This window comes from Amphibalanus amphitrite, unplaced genomic scaffold (genome assembly GCF_019059575.1).
Source record: "Amphibalanus amphitrite isolate SeventyFive unplaced genomic scaffold, NRLGWU_Aamphi_draft 000457F_arrow, whole genome shotgun sequence".
NCBI lineage: Eukaryota > Metazoa > Arthropoda > Thecostraca > Balanomorpha > Balanidae > Amphibalanus > Amphibalanus amphitrite.
This window is the reverse complement of record NW_024881951.1, coordinates 365092-389323: the sequence shown is the minus strand read 5'-3', so window position 1 is coordinate 389323 and position 24232 is coordinate 365092. Positions and strand designations below refer to the sequence as shown.

At 44.7% G+C, this 24232-nt stretch overlaps 1 protein-coding gene across 1 annotated transcript in view; it reads left to right on the top strand.

The window, feature by feature from the left end:
• LOC122391831 overlaps nucleotides 1-24232 on the top strand; it is a 74751-nt gene that overhangs the window by 820 nt on the left and 49699 nt on the right. The window contains exon 2 of the mRNA XM_043386131.1: nucleotides 5598-5750. The gene's annotated coding sequence lies outside the window, so the exon portion shown is untranslated. The remainder of the gene's footprint in view (nucleotides 1-5597; nucleotides 5751-24232) is intronic.

Sequence of the window (24232 nt, the reverse complement as noted above, 5' to 3'; positions counted from 1 at the left end):
ATTTTGGGCTCTGGCCGCCGTCTTACAAGTCAGATCAGGCTCATTTTTGGTTTCCACATTTGTGAACAGATGCTCTAGATACCTTGAGGGTACCAAACTTGTACTTTGATTTTCAGGTCAGGGTCAGGTCATCACAGGTCACGAAAATATTATATCATGCGTCGGTCACGTGACACATGTTTTATGGTCCATTTAGGCCATAGATTTCGAATTTGATGTCGTCTATGTCATTCGAGGTCATTTTGAGTCGAATTTAGCTTAGGTCAGGTCACTTTCAGGTCAAAAAAGGTCAAATTTTGAAGTTGAAATTTTTCAACAAAAAAGGTGTCTATTGGATGCAGTTTGAGCTCAGGAACACGATGGTGCCATTTATATTGGTGTACGATGCCAAATACGTACTGAAAAATTGATTTGAAAAATTAATAATTGTGAATTTTTTGCAATAATGCGTATAACTTGGCCATTTTTGAAGATATTTAGCTAAAACTTGCTAGAGTTAGTCATAATCATGCGTTCTGTCACATATATTCCGGTTTTTTCGAAAAGTCAAAAACTTTTTGAAAAAAATATAAAAATATAAATTTTGAATATTATTATATAAAATTTTCGAAATTTTCAAAATTTTGAAAATCCGAGATTGCAGTTTGATAGCGCGGTCAATTCTGAGTTCTTTCATGCAAAGAAATTGGATCTAGCTTAAAAACTGAGCTCTTGGGAGCGATTGCCGTGGTTCAATGTTTTGCGTCGAAATCGGACGAACATGACGTCACTCTGACGTCATTTCCGGCCGACATATGGTAGCTACGAAGTTCAAATTTTGACACAAGGTGTCAAATTGATGCAGCCGAAGGTACTGAAAGTTTGGCGTCGATCCGTCAAGCGGTTTTGAAGTTATTGCAGAAAAACGGGAGGGGGGGCTATAAATAGCCCCCCCCAGTGGGGCGCGGGTTAACTGAAAACGATTATGAAACAGCTGAAGAGCTGAATAAGTACTTTCAAACTGTATTTGTTGATGAGGATATGACAAACATCCCAAACTTTACCCAGGCCGTCAGTGATTCATCTGTATTGAACAGCATCACAATCACTTCCGAAGAAGTTCTACGCGAGCTACAAAAGCTGCAACCAGGCAAAGCAGGTGGACCTGATGAGTTACCAGCTGTGGTGCTAAAATCATGTGCTGAGGTACTGGTTTCTCCTCTGACCATGCTTTTCCAGAAGTCTCTGTCTGCTGGCGAGCTCCCTGGTGATTGGAAACAGGCATGCATCATTCCATTGTTCAAGAAAGGAAAGAGAGCAAGACCCAATAATTATCGGCCCGTTAGCCTTACAAGTCAAGTTTGCAAAATGCTCGAAAGAATAGTAAAGAAGCACATCATCAACCACTTAGAAGAGAATGACTTTATATCACCTCACCAGCATGGGTTTGTAAAACGCCGATCGTGTCAATCGAATTTATTAGAATCACTTGAGGATTGGACCAAGACAGTAGATGAGGGAGCAGGACTTGACATAATTTACCTGGACTATCAGAAAGCTTTTGACACTGTGCCGCTCAGAAGACTCTGTGTGAAGCTGCAAGGTTTTATTATCAAGGGAGAAGTCCTTGCTTGGATATCAGACTTCTTGAGTAACCGTACCCAGAGAATTTCGGTTGGTAACAAGTTGTCCACATGGTCCAGAGTCAGAAGTGGGGTACCCCAAGGTTCGGTGTTAGGTCCTGTATTATTCATCATTTATGTCAATGAACTACCAAGCCTGGTCAGAAGCAAGATTAAAATGTACGCAGACGATACCAAGTTGTATGGACCTGTTAGTAATCAAAGTGATGCTCTAAAGCTGCAAGCTGACCTGGATATACTCACCAAGTGGTCTGGAGAGTGGTTGTTGCAATTCAATTTGGAAAAATGCAAAGTAATGCATTGCGGCTCCCAAAATCCTGGATTCACTTACACAATGAAAACAGTAACTGGGCGGCCACAAATGCTTGAGGAAACTCTTGTAGAAAAGGACCTTGGAGTGTACATTACCAACACACTGAAACCTTCATTGAACTGTTCTAAGTCAGCAAACAAGGCCATGTCTGCCCTCAGGGTACTGAGGCTGACCTTTGGTCAACTAACAGTGAAGAACTTCAAAACCCTTTTTTCGGTGTATGTTAGACCTCATCTTGAGCACTGTGTGCAAGCGGCTGGTCCCTATTTGAATAAGGACATGCAAGCACTTGAAAAAATACAAAGGAGGGCCACTAAACTAGTCCATGGATTGAAAAGAGTACCATATGAAGAACGTTTGAAAGTACTAAACATGACAAGTACATATGGAAGAAAGGATCAGAAGAGGAGATTTGATAGAAACATTTAAGATTCTTAAGGGGAGATTGAACGTACGCCCAGGTCAATTTTTCACTAGCCACCACGGAAGGACGACCAGAGGTCACCAGCTCAAACTTGAGATACGGAGGTCCAGGACCCAAGCTCGAGCAAAATTCTTTGCAAACAGAGTAGTCTCAGCATGGAACAAGCTGTCTCAGGAGATCATAATGTCTGAAAACACAAACACTTTCAAGAACCGGCTAGACAAGCTCAGGACCACTACGGCGCTATCCTCTCTCTTTAACATCCACAGTACCTAAGTTACCCAGTCTGGCCCAGTTTAATGCTCGAAGTGAGCCCCGAATAGACCCTGTCTACCATAGCTCACTATATTAAACTTAAACTTAAACTAAACTAGTAGCTGGATTTACGACAACGATGTATGGTTTATTTTTCTATGAAAAAAAAATATTACAAAATCTAATAACGCAAGGTACAAAATTTCGTGAAAACCTAATTGACGGCGAAGTTGACGCAGAAATACAAAACATTTCGGATCAAGAGGTTTAGAATAATAGATTTAAAATAAAAAAGATTTACAAAACAACTAATATGGTGAATTTTCTCCTTTGCTTTTAGCAAATAAAAAATGTTTAACCAGCTCAAACTCAAATATTTCAAACCTTTCGTACCAAAATCCTCCTAACGCAGTCGCAGTTCGCGTCTTCAAGGTCATGTATTTGGTGCGTCAAGTTCGCCGACCGTAACAATTTCGCGAAATTCGGCCCTTTCCGCTTTAACCCGCGCACCGACGGGGGGGGGGGGCGGATATCCGCCCCCCCCCCTGAGGTTTTTCGCGGATAGCCGCGAAATTTGGTATGACTATTCTCTCATCAATTTTACACATGGTGTGCAAGTTTGAACCTCCTAACTTTTAAGGTCAGGTCACCAGGTCACTTTGAATGACCCAACCTCAAGTCACTTTTTTGCAACTTTGTCACCGTGCCAGAGCTACAGTAGATGTCGGAGGCCTTTGAAAGTCGCAGGATGTTATTAGGTCATTAGTAGCTACAATTTGTATATCTCGGAATTTTGATGTCGGTGACCTAAGGTCAGGTCAATTTCGCGACCTCCCCATTATAAGTCAATGGGGGAAAAATCAACTCCCTGTTTTTACCACTAAAACGGGTCGGAATGGCCTCATATACCATACATGACTTCACATACGATCAACCTTCACTACCTTGAGGTCTGTTTTGCTGTTGGGCAGCTGTAAGGTCATGTGACGTCATCAAAGGTCACCAAAGGTTTTTTGCCAATAACTCCTTACAGGAACAAGATACAGCCGCGCGGATGGTCTCATTGTGTTCAGCTCGTCAAGACGCATCGAATGATATGCATGATGACCTCGAGGTCACGTGACCTGAGGTCAACCTTTGACCTTGACCTTTCGAGGTCAACATATATATCATTCGATGCGGATTGACGAGAGGATCACGATGATGCCCTTAGTTTGTTCCTATCTTGACTACTTCGAAAGTTATTCGAGAAAAACCCTCTCCATATCTAGCGCCGCCATTTTGACTTTTTCGACCCCTGTGACGTCATCTTTGACCTGACCTGAAAATGACCTTAGTAAAAATTGTAGACCTTGTCCGTGCGTATCCGATGCTGTTTACCGCTTGTCGCTATCTTGCTTCGTTCTCGAGATCTCAGGGGGGGCGGTCATCCGCCCCCCCCCCCGTCGGTACTAAGTTGGCGCAGACCCCCGTCGGTGCGCGGGTTATAACATAGCATTTTTGGGTGTAAAAAAATAGAATATACTCAGTTTACCTAGAAACTGGCCCCCAAACTATCTAACTAGGTCCAGGTTTTTTTTTCTAAAAATACCGATAAAATTTTGTCCCATTGCTTTAACCCGCGCCCCGCTGGGCTATTCAGCCATACGCGCCCTGCTGGGGGGGGGGGGGCAGATTCTGCCCCCCCCTGTCTAACTTCCGAACCGATGGTCGTAGAAAGACGGGGAAAACGGCAATCGAAAGCTCTCAACAAGGCGGATCTTAAGAGCCCAAAATTTTTTGCTTAAGTAGGTCAGAGGTCAGGTCAAGGTCAGGTCAAGGGTACAAAATGCAAGTTTCTACAGTATCGGCCTTGCACCGTAGTTGCCGAAGAATGGACTGAGCTTGATTGCCCAAAACGTGTTCTGAGACTACCAAGACAATATTCGTTGCATATAATGTCATTCAAAGGTCAAGGTCAAGGTCAGGTCAGGTCAGGTCAGGTCACCAAAAACAAAATACAGAAAAGGGCATGTGCGACACATGTTTTATGGGTCATTTTACTCATAGAATTCAATAGGCACACTCAATAAGTGATATAGACCACCTCTGGATGAATTTCAGGTCGAGGTCAGGTCAAGGTCAGGTCAAGTGCGGTCAAATTTTGAAGTTGGTTGTTAAGGCCCAAAAAGGTGTCTATCTGATGCAGTTTTTCACGACGAATCGAATGGTGCTATTTTTGTTTCCGTACGAGGTCTAGAACTTCCCAAAAAAATCATTTTTCAAAAATTTTGTGTGTCGTGACGTCATAAAATTTTGAATAACTCCCACATTTTTGAACCGATTCTTCTAAAAATTGGTATGTAGATGCACACTGACCACTGCTCTGACATATATTCCGGTTTTTTCGATACACTCAAAATTTTGGATTTTATAACTATTTTCCCAAAAAATTAGTTTTTTGAAAAATTTTGGGCCAAAATCCAAAATTTTCAAAAAACCGAGATAGCCATTTGATAGACAACGTGGAATCACGTATAACCTTTTTTGTTACGTCTTGATTCCTTTAAAAATTAAGATGTTAGCGGCGTTTGAAATTTTGCCGTTTTTGCGGCGAAAATGGCGAACATGACGTCACTAAAACGTCAATTTCTCAAAAATTTTCCGACGGATTTCGTTCAAATTTTCAGGGGACGTGTCAAATTGATGTATAATAAGGTACTGAAAGTTTGACGTCGCTGGCGTAACGCGTTTAGAAGTTATTGGCGAAAAACGGGAGGGGGGGGGGCAGATTCTGCCCCCCCCCCCCAGCGGGGCGCGGGTTAACACAGGACCGTCAGCTGATTATGCCCCAGCCACTAGCAATGGCGTCACTGCACATCCACAATCCATGGTGACCCCCCGCTGACGTCATCAGACTGGAACGCCGCCGCCGCCGGCTCACTGAACACGGGGATTCTCCCGACACACCGACTCGGGGTGTTTATGTCCGGCGCTGTTCCAGACCGGGACAAGGGCCGACGGAGGAGCCGGAGCCGCACGAGCTGCACTGCGTCCACCGGCCGGGTCAGTCGACAGAGCGGGTGGTCCAACAGTGTGTGGACGGTACTGAGCTCTGTCCACCGGAGCCGACCACGGCGGAGGCGGCGAATATCAGGTGAGCATCAGGTGAGCAATATCAGGCCGACCTGTGTGTGTGGGGGGGGGGGGGGCGGCCCAAAATGTGAACAAGCCAAAATGCTAATAATATTTACTTTGACCTGACCTGTGACGTCATCGGTGACCTCGAGGTCAATGAAATTAGGTTTCGCTCGACAGTTTTTCCGGGGTTATCAGATACCGTTTGAATTTTGACGATCGGCCCAGTAGTTTTGGAGTTAGGAGGGGGGCTATGAAGAGCCCCCCCCCCCCCCCCAGTAGGGCGTGTTATACGCAGACCCCAGTGGGGCGCTCCCCAAGCATCTCGCGAGTCGCGGGTTAACCCGCGCCCCACTGGGGTCCGCGTATAACACGCCCTACTGGGGGGGGGGGGGGGCTCTATAGCCGCCCCTCCTAACTCCGAAACTACTGGGCCGTTCGTCAAAATAAGAAATTCTTACAAAAATGATCGACGTGAATAGGGCCCCTTGTGACCTGAAGCCTGTTTCACTAACAAATAAAGTGTGTAATTACAAAGAAAAAACTTGAGTTTAAAAGAAATAATTACCAACATTTGAAATTTGGATATCACGAAGCCTTCGGGCATGAATTTTGAGTTTAAAATTTACCAACTTTTTTACAAGAAAAAAGTTTGTAAGAAACATCGAAATCGCAAACTTTCTGTTTCACGAAGACCAAAAACTTGAAAGAAAACGTTGTACTTACAAACCCGAAATTCCAGTGGCCCTTACGATGGGAATTTTATTACTTTTTGTGCAATGATGCAAAGCAATCAATTATTTAAAACAAATATGATATGCTGAGTCATTATATGCTCTTTTTCACTTAGCACATTCCCTACGAACCAGCTACGAGCAACAAATAAATATCGTCATGTTTTGTCATTCGCGCGCCATAATTGCATTCAACAGTCTTCTGCTGTCAAATGTTTTACGTGTTATTTTCTTTCAATAATAAGATATTGTGAACTATCATTTATACTATTCAGAAACAGCATCATTATTTTTAATTTATTCTTGCAATTTCTGACATGAATACTAGACATAGTTTGATAAAAAGAAGCAAGATCTGTAACATGTTATAGTTCTTGATTAAAAACAATTTTACTGTTTACAAGTTTATTTACCAACTCTTTTTATTGGAGGTGCCGCTGGTGATGAAGTTTAGTGAAATCCGATTTTACATAGTTTGCAAAAATACTTATGAATTGTAAAGTTCAAACACTTGTAATTGCAAGTTTTTAGTGAAACAGGCCTCTGACTTAAAAACTGAGACCTGAATTTTTCAGGATAGGTGCCAACAGCGGCCTGTTTCACTAACAAATACAGTTTGTAATTACAAAGAAAAACTTGAGTTTAACCCGCGCCGTGCTGGGGGGGGGCGTTTTTACGCCCCCCCCTCAGGTTTTTCGCGAATATCTCAAAAACGGCGGCGCGCAGCGCCGCCGTTTTTGGTACACGTGTTCCTACATCATTTCCGCACATGTTGTGAAAATTTCAGACCTAGGCCGTTCAAGGTCAGGTCACCAGGTCACGTCAAGTGACCTTACCTCAGAAAAAGTTCAAAGGCTCGCTATAGCTACACCGACTGAACGATCACTTTGAAACTTTCAGCGATTGATATGAGTAACAGTATGTATAAAATGTATATCTCGGATTTTTGATATCTGTGACCTAAGGTCAGGTCAATTTTGCGACCTCTCCATTATAAGTCAATGGGAGAAAATTGAAATGCGCCTCTTTTGGACGAATATCGTTCAAAACGCTCTCAAACATCGGTTCATAGGTAAACATGACACACTGAATAGGAAAAATGCACCTGTGACCCCTCTGTGTGCCCCTGAGGTCATCTCAGGTCATGAACGGTCGCCAGCAGTTTTTTGGCTATAACTTTTGATAGAGACGTGCTAGAGCGGTGAAAACACGTCAGATGTGTTCAGCTCGACGATACGGATCGACTGATATGCAACATGACCCTTTTCGGTCAGGTCATGACCTTGACCTGAGGTCAAATTTTCAAAATGACCTTTCAAGGTCAACAAATAGTTCATTCGACGCGTCTCGACGAGAGGAACACGATGCTGGCAAAAGTAATGTCATGGCGCTTATGAGTCAAAAGTTATTGACGAAAAAACGTTTTTCGTAAAAACGGCTATTTTTGGAGTTTTTGCCCTCTGGAGGCTAAACCGTTGACCTGAGGTCAAATCTGAGAACATTACTCAGAAAGGTCTGTAAAAGGGCTATCGAATGCGCTTTTCCGCGGCGCTGTAGCTCTATCGGTTCCCGAGATAGCCGTTGGCAGTTTCCAAAATGTTGAAATAGTCAACATTTTACCTTTGGTGACCTCTGGTGACCTGACCTTTGACCTGACCCAAAAAATGACCGAAGTGTTTTCGTCCTTATTTTTGACGCTCTTTCGATTGCCGCTTACCGCGTGTCGCTACGTGGCCCAGGAGCCGAGTTAGACGGGGGGGCGTGAAAACGCCCCCCCCAGCACTCGGCGGAAAGTTCAGGCCACCAGCACGGCGCGGGTTAAAAGAAATAATTACCATCAATTGAAATTTGGAATTCACGAAACCTTCTAGCATTAATTTTGAGTTTACAATTTACCAACTTTTTTACAAGAAAAAAGTTTGCAAGAAGCATCGGAATCGCCAACTTTCTGTTTCACGAAGACCAAAAACTTGGAAGAAAACGTTGTACTTACAAACTGGAAATTCCAGTGGCCCTGACGTTTGGAATTTTGTTACTTTTTGTGCAATAATGCAAGGCAATCAATTATTTAACCCGCGCGGGGCTGGGGGGGGTAAATTTTACCCCCCCTCGCGAATTTTTGCTATATCTCAGAAACGGCGGCGCGCAGCGCCGCCAAACTTTCAGTACCTTTTCTTACATCAATTTGACACGTTCCCTGAAAATTTGAGCGAAATCCGTCGGAAAATTTTTGAGAAATTGACGTTTTAGTGACGTCATGTTCGCCATTTTCGCCTCAAAAACGGCAAAAGTTCAAACGCCGCTAACATCTTCATTTTTAAATGAATCAAGACGTAACAAAAAAGGTTATACGTAATTTTACTTTGTCTATCAAATGGCTATCTCGGTTTTTTGAAAATTTTAGATTTTGGCCTAATTTTTTTCAAAAAACTGACTTTTTTGGGAAAATCATTATAAAATCCAAAATTTTGAGTCTATCGAAAAAACCGGAATATATGTCAGAGAAGTGGTCTATGTGCACCTACATACCAAATTTTAGAAGAATCGGTTCAAAAATGTGGGAGTTATTCAAAATTTTATGACGTCACGACACACAAAATTTTTGAAAAATGACTTTTTTGGAAGTTCTAGACCTCGTACGGAAACAAAAATAGCACCATTCGATTCGCCGTGAAAAACTGCATCAGATAGACACCTTTTTAGGTCTTAACAACCAACTTCAAAATTTGACCTCACTTGACCTGACCTTGACCTGACCTCGACCTGAAATTCATCCAGAGGTGATCCATATCACTTATTGAGTGTGCCTATTGAATTCTATGAGTAAAATGACCCATAAAACATGTGTCGCACATGCCCTTTTCTATATTTTGTTTTTTGGTGACCTGACCTGACCTGACCTGACCTTGACCTTGACCTCTGAATGATATTGTATGCAACGAATATTGTCTTGGTAGCCTAAGAACACGTTTTGGGCGATCAGTCTCAGTCCATGACTCCATTCTTCGGCAACTACGGTGCAAGGCCGATACTGTAGAAACTTGCAATTTGTACCCTTGACCTGACCTTGACCTTGACCTCAAACTTTAAATTAAGTACATGTTTTTAGTAGTTCGTGATGAGAGCTTTCGATTGGCGTTTGAATTTTCCAAATCGGACCATTAGTTTGGGAGATAACAGGGGGGGTAAAATTTACCCCCCCCCCCCAGCCCCGCGCGTTCGGCTGGAGACCCCAGCCCCGCGCGGGTTAAAACAAATATGATAGATCTCAGGCAGCTTTTGCCAAATTGTCAGGGAACTCAGATTTGTTTTTCAATAGAAAAACACAATTCTAATGTATAGTATTTTAACCCGCGCGGGGCTGGGGGGGTAAATTTTACCCCCTCACGAATTTTTGCGATATCTCAAAAACGGTTGCGCGCAGCGCCGCCAAACTTTCAGTACCTTTTCTTACATCAATTTGACACCTTCCCTGAAAATTTGAGCGAAATCCGTCGGAAAATTTTTGAGAAATTGACGTTTCAGTGACGTCATGTTCGCCATTTTCGCCTCAAAAACGGCAAAAGTTCAAACGCCGCTAACATCTTTATTTTCAAAGGAATCAAGACGTAACAAAAAAGGTTATACGTAATTTTACTTTGTCTATCAAATGGCTGTCTCGGTTTTTTGAAAATTTTGGATTTTGGCCTAAAATTTTTCAAAAAACTGATTTTTTTGGGAAAATCATTATAAAATCCAAAATTTTGAGTCTATCGAAAAAACCGGAATATATGTCAGAGAAGTTGTCTATGTGCACCTACATACCAAATTTTAGAAGAATCAGTTCAAAAATGTGGGAGTTATTCAAAATTTTATGACGTCACGACACACAATTTTTTTGAAAAATGACTTTTTTGGAAGTTCTAGACCTCGTACGGAAACAAAAATAGCACCATTCGATTCGCCGTGAAAAACTGCATCAGATAGACACCTTTTTAGCCCTTAACAACCAACTTCAAAATTTGACCTCACTTGACCTGACCTTGACCTGACCTCGACCTGAAATTCATCCAGAGGTGGTCCATATCACTTATTGAGTGTGCCTATTGAATTCTATGAGTAAAATGACCCATAAAACATGTGTCGCACATGCCCTTTTATATATTTTGTTTTTTGGTGACCTGACCTGACCTGACCTGACCTTGACCTTGACCTCTGAATGATATTGTATGCAACGAATATTGTCTTGGTAGCCTAAGAACACGTTTTGGGCGATCAGTCTCAGTCCATGACTCCATTCTTCGGCAACTACGGTGCAAGGCCGATACTGTAGAAACTTGCAATTTGTACCCTTGACCTGACCTTGACCTTGACCTCAAACTTTAAATTAAGTACATGTTTTTAGTAGTTCGTGATGAGAGCTTTCGATTGGCGTTTGAATTTTCGAAATCGGACCATTAGTTCGGGAGATAACAGGGGGGGTAAAATTTACCCCCCCCAGCCCCGCGCGTTCGGCTGGAGACCCCAGCCCCGCGCGGGTTAACTATTGACAACAAACCTTCGGTTATGCTGAGTCATTATACATATGTTCTTTGTTACTTAACCCGCGCGGGGCTGGGGGGGGGGGTAAATTTTACCCCCCCCCCCCTCGCGAATTTTTGCGATATCTCAAAAACGGCGGCGCGCAGCGCCGCCAAACTTTCAGTACCTTTTCTTACATCAATTTGACACGTTCCCTGAAAATTTGAGCGAAATCCGTCGGAAAATTTTTGAGAAATTGACGTTTTAGTGACGTCATGTTCGCCATTTTCGCCTCAAAAACGGCAAAAGTTCAAACGCCGCTAACATCTTCATTTTTAAAGGAATCAAGACGTAACAAAAAAGGTTATACGTAATTTTACTTTGTCTATCAAATGGCTATCTCGGTTCTTTGAAAATTTTGGATTTTGGCCTAATTTTTTTCAAAAAACTGACTTTTTTGGGAAAATCATTATAAAATCCAAAATTATGAGTCTATCGAAAAAACCGGAATATATGTCAGAGAAGTGGTCTATGTGCACCTACATACCAAATTTTAGAAGAATCGGTTCAAAAATGTGGGAGTTATTCAAAATTTTATGACGTCACGACACACAAATTTTTTGAAAAATGACTTTTTTGGAAGTTCTAGACCTCGTACGGAAACAAAAATAGCACCATTCGATTCGCCGTGAAAAACTGCATCAGATAGACACCTTTTTAGGCCTTAACAACCAACTTCAAAATTTGACCTCACTTGACCTGACCTTGACCTGACCTCGACCTGAAATTCATCCAAAGGTGGTCCATATCACTTATTGAGTGTGCCTATTGAATTCTATGAGTAAAATTACCCATAAAACATGTGTCGCACATGCCCTTTTCTATATTTTGTTTTTTGGTGACCTGACCTGACCTGACCTGACCTTGACCTTGACCTCTGAATGATATTGTATGCAACGAATATTGTCTTGGTAGCCTAAGAACACGTTTTGGGCGATCAGTCTCAGTCCATGACTCCATTCTTCGGCAACTACGGTGCAAGGCCGATACTGTAGAAACTTGCAATTTGTACCCTTGACCTGACCTTGACCTTGACCTCAAACTTTAAATTAAGTACATGTTTTTAGTAGTTCGTGATGAGAGCTTTCGATTGGCGTTTGAATTTTCCAAATCGGACCATTAGTTCGGGAGATAACAGGGGGGGTAAAATTTACCCCCCCAGCCCCGCGCGTTCGGCTGGAGACCCCAGCCCCGCGCGGGTTAACACAATCCCTATGAAACAGCTACGAGCAATATTTAAGTATCGTCATGTTTTGTCATTTGCGCGCCATAGTTGCATTCAACAATCTTCTGCTGTCAAATGTTTTACGTGTTTTTTTTCAATAATAGGATCTTGTGAACTATCATTTATATCATTTTGCAACAGCATCGTTATTTATAATTTAATTATGCATTTTTTGACGTGAATAATGGACATAATTTGATAAAGAGAAACAAGATATGTAACATGTTATAGTTCTTGCTTAAAAACAATTTTACTATTTACAAGTTTACTTGCAAACTCTTTTTATCGGAGGTGCCGCTGGTGTTGAAGTTAAGTGAAATCCGATTGTTACGAGCGAGCGAGCGCAGCGAGCGAAGCGAAGTCTTTTCAATATAACGGAAAAATCTCAGTATGAGCGGCCCGGCCCGGCCTGTAACGCTTTTGAGAGGCTATATCTCAGCAACCGCTGGACCGAATGGCCTGCGGTCTTTTTTGCTGGGTAGCCTCATCCCTTCTACCCCGTAATTGACTACTTTTGATACATCTCAGTGACCGCCGTGGCACGTGCCACGTGAAAAGTCAAGGGTGTTCAAGCAGTTTTGCAAAAGTAATGATTTTGAGAGGCCCATATCTCAGCAGCGGCTTGAGCGATTGTCTTGCGGTCATTTTTACAGGGTAGCTGCATCCCTTCTACCAAAGGTCGGATACCCTTCATCTATGTGAGTGACCCCCACTGCACGTGCAAAATACAACAATAAGAGGTGCCAAATTTGTTCCCATTTCAGTAACTCGGTAATTACTGGGGCGATTTCGCTGAAACTTGGCATACAGGTAGGCACCCACCAGGCAATGCATTCCCATGTGTTGCGGTTAGGGTGCTACTGCACGTGCGCACGTGCAGGGGGCGTTTCCAGATCTCGAGAACGGCTGGGCCGATTGCGCTCAAATTTGATACACGGTTGGGGACCGGTTAGTAGGGTGCCGTGCAAAAGTCATTTTGGACCCCGTTTGCACGTGCGCACGTGCAGAATGCCGCTTCCAGATCTCAGGAACGGCTGGGCGGATTGCGTTCAAATTTGGCACACCGCTAGCGACCGGTTAGAAGGGTGCTTTGCACAAGCCCGTTGGAAGCACCCTCTCGCCCTTCCGCACGTGCAGGGCTCACTATCTCGCTCGCTCGTACTTCGCCCAAAAGGCGTTTTACTGGTATACTCTGTTCCGTTTCAAGCTTGCAGCCGAAGTGCACTGCTGAAAGCAGAGTTGGCCTACGTTACGTTATTTTGAAGTTTTCGGTAACCCGTAGCTGTCAGTACCGTTTCGTAGCGTAATTGGGATGTTTCGGTAGCGTAGTACGGAAAATAATAGAATAACGTAGGAACTACGAAATGGATTCCGTAGCAATTAGGTACAGGTCATCTGTATTTGTATAAGGTACATATTTTTTCAGTTTACTCATATCGTCACCAGACCTCCGGCCGTTTACACAGATGTGAGACGCCTGCGATATGAATACCACTGAGTCTTTCTTCCGGCCGGACCGACACCGGGGATTTCCCACTGCGGGGAGTCCCAGGGAATTCCCTGTCGGAAGTCCAGCGCATCTAGCGAGTAGCGCGTAGGTACCGCTGCACCGACGATGCTGCAAAGCCGGCGATCATTGTGCGCAGTATTTGGCTTACTAGAGACTAACCGTTTCCACTGGGTAGTGGATGATGACATATTGCATAACGTAGTACGATAAAATAATTTGCTGCGTTAATTAACAAATACCGTAATTCAGTAACGTAGCAATGTGTAACGTATCGTAATTCGGTATCGTAGTTTTAACCAAAAAAGCAAACGTAGCGTAACGTAGTGCGTAACGTAGCGTAGCGCAGGCCAACTCTGGCTGAAAGCAGTGCATGATTTCTGTATATACAGCTCTTACATTTTAAGACGAAAATTTTTGAGCGGAGGAGCGATCTGCCGAAGAAACTCCGACTGCAAACTTGATATGGAACAGACTATACATAGTTTGCAAAAATACTTATGAATTGTAAAGTTCAAACACTTGCAATTGCTAGTTTTTAGTGAAACAGGCCTCAGGCTGCTCCTGACGGTATGCCAAATTTGGTGGCACTACGCGCCGCCGTTTTTACGCTTTTTGTGAAAACCCCTAGGGGGTGTTGCATCAACCCCCCCTCGCCGAGCGAGTGTTAGTTAGTGTTAGTGTTAGTGTTAGAGCGTCGCTCGCACGGGTCGGACCTGTCCGTACTTCGGCGATTGCGGCGCAGCTGATCAACGGGAGTATTGACGATATAGTCACTGTTGAATGTTGAGATATTAATTTCAAATAGTTAGTGCTTGCGTTACTGGTTTCAATTTATTGCTCATTTCTGATTTATACTGAAAGCCATTTAAGTAGTTCTATTTCTGATACACAGTAGCGTCACGTTTGTCTTTTTTCTGGTGTAAGCTGTAGGTAATAAATTTTGGAGGTCTAGGGCGCTGATAACATGGCAGTTGTGACTATGGACCAGATTAGTGCTCTCATAGCAGAGGCAGTGGAAAAGGAAACAGCAGGTATGAAAAGAGATATCATGGCTCCTCAAGCAGAGAACAAAAATTTGAGTGAAAAAGTAACCAAACTGGAGTGGGCTCTAGATGAGGCCGAGCAATACAACAGAAAAACCTCATTGATCCTAGGTGGGGAGGGAGTGCCAGAGGGTAAACATGATGAGTCTTCGGCGGAGACACGTGAGACTGCTCTCAAACTCATCAAAGAAAAACTCAATGTAAACCTGAAAGGGGCAACTTCAGCCTCCCACCGCCTAAGACACAAAAAAAGGATCCTCATTAAATTTCAGGACCTTGATGACAGGGATGCAGTATACCAGGCCAAATTTAACCAAACAGGTGACTTCAAAGAGAAAATCACTGTCCATGAAAACTTGACGGACAAAAGAGCCCGCATGGTCAAATATCTGGGGGACATGCGTGCCAAGCAGCAGGTCCTCAACTTCCATACACAAAAAAATGGAGTCATCCTAGCAAGGGACTCAGTTGACAAAAGATATGCCAGGATCCAGCCATGGTACAATGAACAGGAAATCCTGGATGCCATGAACAGGGCTGCGGAGTCGGAGTCGGAGTCGGAGTCGGAGTCGGAGTCGGTCGGAGTCGACAGTTGTGACCGGAGTCGGAGTCGGAGTCGGAGTCGATTTTAGAAACCCGGTCCGGAGTCGGAGTCGGAGTCACCGAAAATCTGTCTACTCCGCAGCCCTGCTAGGTCTGCGGAGTCGGAGTCGGGAGTTGGAGTCGGTCGGAGTGGACAATTCTGCCCGGAGTCGGAGTCGGAGTCGGTGCTGGTTTTTGAAAGCCGGAGTCGGAGTCGGAGTCGGAGTCGCCGAAAATCCATCGACTCCGCAGCCCTGGCCATGAATGCTGCTCCGCTCAAGTCTGACCAAAAACCCAACCAGGGTAGATTTATGAGGTCCCAGACCCTTCAGGCCATCCCACGGGACCTTTGGTCAAGCGCACAGCTGACTAGAGATGTCAATCGGATACCAACTATTTGGTATACCGATACCAAACCGATACCAACTTGGTATTTTGGTATTTCAATCCTAGTGTGTTTGGTATTTTGTTGGTTTCATGAACCCTCAGTAATGGATAAGAGGCTAAGAAATTGGTAAAAAGTTGGTATTTCCCTCATGTTCCCAAGTTGGTTTGGTTTCGGTATTTCCCCACGGTTCTGGTTGGTGTTTGGTTTGGTATCGGTATTCCGATTTTTCGTAATTGACATCACTACAGCTGACCTAGAGGAGATAGCAGAAATCAAAACAGACACCCATCGTCAGAAGGGTAAGTCCAGAGCAAACATGAAGTAAGCAAAGTGCTGCTCTGAGATGACTAAGGAGATGCAGTACTATGACATGGCTCACAGTTTCACAAACTGCAAGGAAAACAGGTAAATGGTGGAATGCGATACTGCAGCCTGGACACTGCATTCTGAGATGCAGTAGAGTCATGACCGCGCAGCTTGCCCTAGCTATTAGATATAACTTATGCTTGACTATGAACATAATAAATAGCCCCCCAGGCATACTTCTGCCAGCTTCGCCATTGAGCTATTGAAGCTGCGTGGAACTATGTGAGTGGTTGTGTGCGTGAAAGAATGTCTGCATTATTGGTGCCAATCGGAATTTCTTTTCTTGGAATTCCAATTTTTGTCCAATTCCAATTTGGAATTTGGACGGAATTCTTAACATTTTTTGGAAATTAATCGGAACACAAGGCCTTTAAAATTTAAAATTTTAAAACGGAGGCCTTTAAAACGCTTTTAAACACTTTTAAAATTTACGCAAAAAATGCAAAAATCGTTAAAAATTGGAATAGCCCCCGCTTTGGACAAAATTGGAAATTTACTTGGCAATTTCTTGGAATTGGATCGGAATTGGAATTGAAATTTCATGAAATTGGCACCACTAGTCTGCATGCTGAATAAGCATGAGCCTGGCAGAAAGGCTGTGTTAACCAACATGAATGAATGCATGCTGCAAGAGCATAAGTCTGGCAGATAGGCTGTTTTAAACTGTTTTAACACGCGCACCGACGGGGGGGCGGATATCCGCCCCCCCCCCCTGAGGTTTTTCGCGAATGGCGGGAAAACCGCGGCGCGTAGCGCCGCGAAATTTGGTACGACTATTTCCTCATAAATTTTACACATGGTGTGCAAGTTTGAACCTCCTACCTTAAGGTCAGGTCACCAGGTAACTTTGAGTGACCCAAGGGTAACTTTTTCAAGGGTCAAGGGTCACCAGGTAACTTTTTGGTCGCTTCTTAAGTCCATCAAGTCCGCGGGGCGTGGTGTACCGGCCTTGAAATGTGACGGTCGCATCGTGACTGACGACACTGAGCGTGCTGAATGTTTTAGCCGGTCATTCGCTGCCAAATTTTCTGACCCGCGTGTGCATGTATTCCCCGACTGTGTATCGTATGACATTGACAATCTCGATCGTTTTACTGTGATGCATGAGACGGTGCGCGGTATTCTTTTATCATTAGACGTACACAAGGCATGCGGGCCGGACGGTCTTAGTGCACGAATTTTATCAGAGTGTGCAGACGAATTTTCAGTGCCATTAACCAAGCTCTGTACTTTGTCTTTTGCCCAGGGAAAGTTCCCCTTGGTCTGGAAACGGGCTAATGTGGTGCCGATTTTTAAGAAAGGTGACAGGAAAGACCCGGCCAATTACCGCCCTGTGTCACTTTTGTCAATTTGCTCCAAACTTCTCGAGCGAGTAGTGTGTGACCAGTTACTTGTGCACGTGGCCCCTGTGTTGTCTCCGGCTCAGCACGGGTTCCTGGCCAGACGCTCCTGTGAGACCAACCTGACCTGCCTCGTCAAGCAGTTGTGGGACGCTATCGCCTCGGGCCATCAGACTGATGTTATTTACACCGATTACTCCTCTGCCTTTACCAGCGTTAACCATTCTCTTCTCCTGCACAAACTTCGTCACTCCTATCATCTTTCCGGTTCTGCCCTGCGGTGGTTCGAGTCTTACCTATGTGGGAGAGAGCAGCGAGTGGTGGTCAACGGGAAGACGTCTGGCTGGGCCCGTGTTGGGTCGGGCGTGCCGGAAGGCAGCATATGTGGGCCGATCTTGTTTATTTTATTCTGCAACGATTTACCATCTTACCTGAACTCGTCGTGCCTCATGTATGCTGATGACATGAAACTGCTCCGCCCGGTTCGCACGCTTGATGACGCTGTCGCCCTTCAAAACGATATACATAAATTCTGTACATGGTCAACTACTTGGAAGCTGCAATTGAATCCCACAAAATGTAAACAGATTACATTCACTCTCCGCACTAAACCAGTCCATTTCGACTACTCCATCCATGGGATCACCTTAGATCGTGTATCTGTGATGCGCGATCTGGGTGTGCTCATGGACTCAAAATTAACTTTTGGGCCTCACGTCGACGGCGTCGTCAGGAGTGCGAACCGGGCGCTTGGCGTGTACTTGCGCTCGCTGCAGACCTCTCGTGCTGCGAGGGGGAGACGGTTTCGACCTGAGCCTCTTATCACTGCTTTTAATGCCCACGTTCGCTCTGTGATAGAATTCGGTAGCATAGTATGGGCTGGGGCCTCAAAAACACATATACAGCGTCTGGAACGGATCCAGCATAAGATGCTCATCTGGCTGGCAACTCATTCCACACGGCCCTCTCAGTCTCTCGATTACCATCAGCTTCTGTCTCATTTTGGTGTGAGTTGTATTCGGGCAAGGTTGGTGCAGCGCGATCTCACTTTTCTTCATTCGGTGTTCTCTGGTCGCATTAGGTCCACCGATATTGTTGGGATGTTTGGATTGTGTGTTCCATGTAGGCGGACTCGAGGACGGGCGATACTGCACGAACCCACCGCAAGGGTGGAAACGATAAGGGCCGGAATGTTTTGTCGCTTACCGAGACAAGTGAACGGCATGTACGAACATGTGGCATCTGCGGACCTATTCGCCAGTCGAGGAACTTTTATGAAGTCTCTTAGAGCCTTCTTAACCCTCGCCCGCACATGGGGGGGGGTGGTTGCCACCCCCCCCCCCCAGGTAGTCTTTCTGCTCTGCACTCAACATTTTTAGAGCTAGAAGGCTGATTTTTCGTATAGCTGCTCCTCTATCCTTTCTTGATGTCCACTGCAAATTTCAGGTTTTTGTGACTTTTGGTTTCGGAGATATGACCTTGTTTTTCAGGTCATGTCATGACCCAAATGGCCAATTCTCGACATCTTGCGTTGGCTATGGGCCTTGTGAGCTTTTGACACCTTGATTTCGGCCTTTTTTACCAGTCTTACCTCCCACCTATCATGGAACATGTTGTTCGACGATGTGCAGATGTCAAGGTCAAGGTCAAGGTCAACCTAGGTCATCTAAGATAATTACGTTTTAGGCAAGCGGAACTTACTTTTTGTGAAGTTTTTTGACTGCATTTTTGGTAAAAGCTTCTCAGATCATGATTTCATGTAATATGGACACATAAACAATCGGTGCACACATTAGTATACACACAGACACACACAGACATACAAACACATATAATTGACCTTGACCTAACTTGACCTGAAATGACCTCAGCAGCAAAAACCTGGTCGGGTAGTGTGAGAAAGAGGTTCTAGCTGGCTTGGCACCAGAAAACGGCATCGTCATCGGTATATGATAAGCAGCGCACTTGATATCAAACGGTGACCCAAAACAGCAACATTTTTTAGTTTGACCTGACCTGGAAGGTCAATGACTGACCTGAGAAGGTAAAACTGGGTATCATTGGATTCGTCTCTTCCCAAAGAATCTTTTTGGTCTTTACCGCTAAGCTTTATCTCCAACAGGAACGAAATGGCGCGGGGGGGGGGTGGCAACCACCCCCCCCCCCATGTGCGTTCTAGGATGGGAAAATGGCATGTGCAAGCGAGGGTTAATCTCTCTGACATGACTATACGTACCTATATTTGACAACCCATGAGCACATGTATTTATAGGTTTTAGTATCGGACTGCGTCTGTAAATGGGTGTCATACCTGTGGGCGCTCAAATAAATACATACATACAACCTCAAGTCACTTTTTTGCAACTTTGTCACCGTGCCAGAGCTACAGTAGATGTCGGAGGCCTTTGAAAGTCGCAGGATGTTATAAGTTCATTAGTAGCTACAATTTGTTTATCTCGGAATTTTGATATCGGTGACCTAAGGTCAGGTCAATTTCGCGACCTCCCCATTATAAGTCAATGGGGGAAAAATCAACTCCCTGTTTTTACCGCTCAAACGGGTCGGAATGGCCCCATATACCATACATGACTTCATATACGATCAACTTCACTACCTTGAGGTCTGTTTTGCTGTTGGGCAGCTGTGAGGTCATGTGACGTCATCAAAGGTCACCAAAGGTTTTTGGCCAATAACTCCGTACAGGAACAAGATACAGCCGCGTGGATGGTCTCATTGTGTTCAGCTCGTCAAGACGCATCGAATGATCTACATGACGACCTGGAGGTCACGTGACCTGAGGTCAACCTTTGACCTTGACCTTTCGAGGTCAACATATATATCAATCGATGCGGATTGACGAGAGGATCACGATGATGCCCTTAGTTTGTTCCAATCTTGACTAATTCGAAAGTTATTCGAGAAAAACTCTCCATATCTAGCGCCGCCATTTTGACTTTTTCGACCCCTGTGACGTCATCTTTGACCTGACCTGAAAATGATCTAAGTAAAAATTGTAGATCTTGACCGTGCGTATCTGATGCCGTTTACCGCTTGTCGCTATCTTGCTTCGTTCTCGAGATCTCAGGGGGGCGGTCATCCGCCCCCCCCCCCGTCGGTGCGAAGTTGGCGCAGACCCCCGTCGGTGCGCGGGTTAACCTTGGGCACTTGGGGGCTAGCCATACTCATACTTGTATAATAATCATAGGCCACTTTGGGGACGACGGTGAAAACAGGGCGCCTGGGGCGATTTGATCAAGGTTCGTTAAATTTACACGTGACATTTGGCATATAGAAGGCCCATAGAGCGGGAGAAGTTCCAAATGTCACGTGACTAATATGCCCTCCGGCGCCCTGTTTTCACCGGCGTCCCACTTTGGCCTCCCAGCCGGGGTCAAGCTGTGCGGTGTTTGGATGCTGACTGGTGTCAACATTGAATTGCTGAGTCCAGTCACATGGCTGAGTAGGCATTTATGGGAACTGTTGTTTGCCTGCCGCACCAACATGGAAGCAGTTGGTCTCTGTGAGCTGGGTAATTGGGGTCTATGTCAATGGGTACAGCACTCCCAAATAATGCATCAATGATGGCACAGCTATCCAGGGTGGAGCGTTTTTTAGCTACCAACCCACATGCTACTGACCATGTACTTGCTCTGGCACTGAAATAAGCTGAATTGGAAAATGTTTCAAGTGGGCTAATCCAGCCCAACGGCCTATACATCCTGCACTCTATTCACCTACCTGGTAAACTGCATCATTGAAGTAAACTTTTACTTTGTTTATTTTGTTTGACCATCACAAAGATTGATTCTGTGTGTTAGCATGAGTGGGATCATGTGGCCTTGCATGTGATGTTGTATTGCTTGAGCTCATTCTGTCTTTGCTTTGAGCATACAAAAATACAAAAAAAAAAACATAAAACATAAAATACAAAAAAATATTGTTCATTATTTTTCTTTGCTGTATTTCTATGTGACTGATACAAGTCACGTGATATATTCGATGCCTCTCTGCAACTGCCGCGCGACAATAATCAAGGATGGTGTAAACTATTTCACGTCCGTCAAACTTAGGACGACTTCGGTCTAACGGTTGCGGATCTGCTCCGGATCGGTTGGCATCCTTGTGCCTTGAGCATGCCTCCGCTTGTGTGCGGGCGCATCGGATGTCTGACGGTGTATGGCTGCGGGCCCGGTCGTGCGGATGCTCGTCGGGACCTCGGCGGTTGCCAGACAGCCGCCACCCCAGTTCTTGGGTTCGCGGCTTGGTGGACGGGGGTTCGCGGGTTCTGCGGCTGCTGGCGGGGCTCGGGCCTGCTTCTACACTTATTAGCGGATGTCCGATGCGGTTGGATGTGTTCGGGGCCTAGCGGGCGTTCGGTCTGCCCGGGGGTCTGCCGGGGGCGGTTTCGCGACTGGTAACCCGCTGAGCTGTTTTTTTTTTTGTGGTCCCAACAGGTCCCAACCGTTCATATGGAATTTTATTGTCAACCGAAACTTACTGCGTGTTTGATCGGTGTCCTGGACCTCCAGAACAGTACTGAGTGCCAAATAAATTTTCACTTAACCCTCGCCCTGGCAGGGGGGGGTCGATGCGACCCCCCCCCCTAAGGTTTTTCGAAGATAGCGTAAAAACGGCAGCGCGCAGCGCCACCAAATTTGGCGCAGCCTATGGGGCAACTTTTTTACATATGACCTAAAAATTTCAGGTCCGGGTGACCTTGGGTCAGGTCACCAGGTCAGAAAAACCGGTACAAGGTCATGGTCAAATTTCAATTTTCTTTTTGCACCTGCCCAACTCACAGTTTTGGACTGATTTCCTTCAAACTTTCAGGATGTGCTAAGTTCACCGAGTTGTATAACATATAGTTCGGGTTTTTTGAGGTCACTGACCTGAGGTCAGTTAGAGGTCATTACGTCGTAATGTTAAGCCTATGGGAAAATACTAAATTCCGAAAATACTGGAGATATCTATTTCTTTCTATCACTTTTGTGCTTTGAATCCATAGTAAATAACAGCAGGTCACTTGGTGCTTCGTTGTTTGGTGTACTTATCCATGGGTCAGGTCAAATGAGGTCAACTGAGGTCAATTGACGTTTTTGCCAATAACTTGGCACATAATGACGCTAGAGCTTAAAAAATGGTATCATTGTGTTCCTGGTGATCAGCCGAATCGAATGATATGCCATATGATGCAATTTGGTTAACTTGACCTTAATTTATAATTTTAAGTTTACTTAAAATTTAAGAAAAACTTTAAGTACACTTAAGCAAGCTAAAAAGTATATCATTCGACGCGCCTTAACGTGCTGAGTTCACTAGTGCTTTTCTTTTTGCTCTATCTTAACCCGCGCCCTGCTGGGGGGTGTTTGAACACCCCCCCTTGTGGTTTTTCGCGAATATCTCAAAAACGGCGGCGCGGAGCGCCGCCGTTTTTAGTACACCTTATTATACATCAATTCTACACATGTTGTTAAAATTTCAGACCAAGGTCATTCAAGGTCAGGTCACCAGGTCACTTGAAGTGACCTCACCTCATAAAAAGTTTCAATGTCTGTCATAGCTACACCGAGTGACCGATCGCTTTGAAACTTTCAGCGATTGCTAAGAGCAATAGCATGTACAAAATGTATATCTCAGAATTTTGATATCGATGACCTAAGGTCAGGTCAATTTTGCGACCTCCCCATTATAAGTCAATGGGAGAAAATTGAAATGCGCCTCTTTTGGACGAAAGACATTATAAACACTCCCAAACACTGAATTACAAGTGTTTTAGACACACTGAACATGAAAATGGTGTCCGTGACCCCTGTTTATGCCCTGAGGTCATCTTAGGTCACGAATGGTATCTAACAGTTTTTCGCAAATAACTTTTGATAGAGGCATGCTAGAGCGATGAAAACGCCTTAGATGTGTTCAGCTAGACGATACGGATCGACTGATATGCAACATGACCCTTTCCGGTCAGGTCATGACCTTGACCTGAGGTCAAATTTTCAAGTTGACCTTTCAAGGTCAAGTTATAGTTCATTCGATGCGTCTTGACGAGAGGAACACGATGCCGGTAAAAGTAAGCTCGTACAAGGCTTGGGTCAAAAGTTATTGCAGAAAAACTGTTTCCGAAAAAAATCGGCTATTTTTGCAGTTTTTGCCCCCTGCAGGCAAAACCGTTGACGTTAGGTCAAATCTGAGAGAATTACTCAGAAAGGGCGTTAATAGGGCTATCGAATGCGCTTTTCCGCGGCGCTGTAGCTCTATTGGTTTCCGAGTTATGCGTTGGCTTCTTGGAAATTGTCGACATTCGACCTGGAAATCGGCGAAATTTTGCCTTCAATGACCTCTGGTGACCTGACCTTTGACCTGACCAAAAAATTGACCGAAGTGATTTCGTCATTATTTTTTACGCTCTTTCGAACGCCGCCTTCCGCGTATCGCTACGTGGCCCAGGAGCCGAGTTAGAAGGGGGGGGGGTGTTCAAACACCCCCCCCCCCCAGCAGGGCGTGGAAATCAAGGACCCCCAGCAGGGCGCGGGTTAATTAGATTAAAAGTTATAAGCGAAAAACTTTTGACCCGTTTTTAGCGAAATTTTTACATTTATACCCCCCAAAACCCCCCCTAAATATTGACCTAGAGCAACCAAATTTGCACAGGGGCGAGAACTCCACGGGGCCCTCCTACCTACCAAATTTGGTGTTTCTAGGTGCCATAGGAGCCAATCGCGAGGGGGGGTCGCATCGACCCCCCCCCCCTGC